Here is a 306-nt window from a genome sequence, read left to right as displayed (position 1 = left end):
TTTTTCTCATTTGCCTTTCTTGTAAAACAAAACAAAAAAAAACGTCATCTGACGAAACAAACCACAAAAAACTGGTACTCAATGGCACTTTAATTTTGAAAAGTCGCACCGGAAGTGATATTGAACTTCTGCTAGACCGCTAATTAGCTGGAGATTGTTATTCCTTCAGCAATGGCTTCTAGAGTAGCTGTCATTTTCTAGCTTTTCGAGGTTGACCCATCGTGTTCTTGTGGTGACCAGAGGTGGAATTTAGCTAGAAAGAAGTCACGCAGTGTGGAATTAAACCTGGTGTATGTGTACTAGGTA

General features: G+C 39.2%; 1 protein-coding gene across 1 annotated transcript in view; it reads left to right on the top strand.

Annotated features, from left to right (window-relative positions):
• The first annotated feature begins 114 nt into the window (after positions 1 to 114).
• Positions 115 to 306, top strand: part of trappc11 (trafficking protein particle complex 11) — an 18,253-nt gene continuing 18,061 nt past the window's right edge. The window contains exon 1 of the mRNA XM_031733653.2: positions 115 to 306. This exon is cut by the window's right edge and continues 156 nt beyond it. The gene's annotated coding sequence lies outside the window, so the exon portion shown is untranslated.

This window comes from Oreochromis aureus, linkage group 2, assembly GCF_013358895.1.
Source record: "Oreochromis aureus strain Israel breed Guangdong linkage group 2, ZZ_aureus, whole genome shotgun sequence".
NCBI classification, from domain to species: domain Eukaryota; kingdom Metazoa; phylum Chordata; class Actinopteri; order Cichliformes; family Cichlidae; genus Oreochromis; species Oreochromis aureus.
This window is presented reverse-complemented; position numbering and strand designations above follow the sequence as displayed.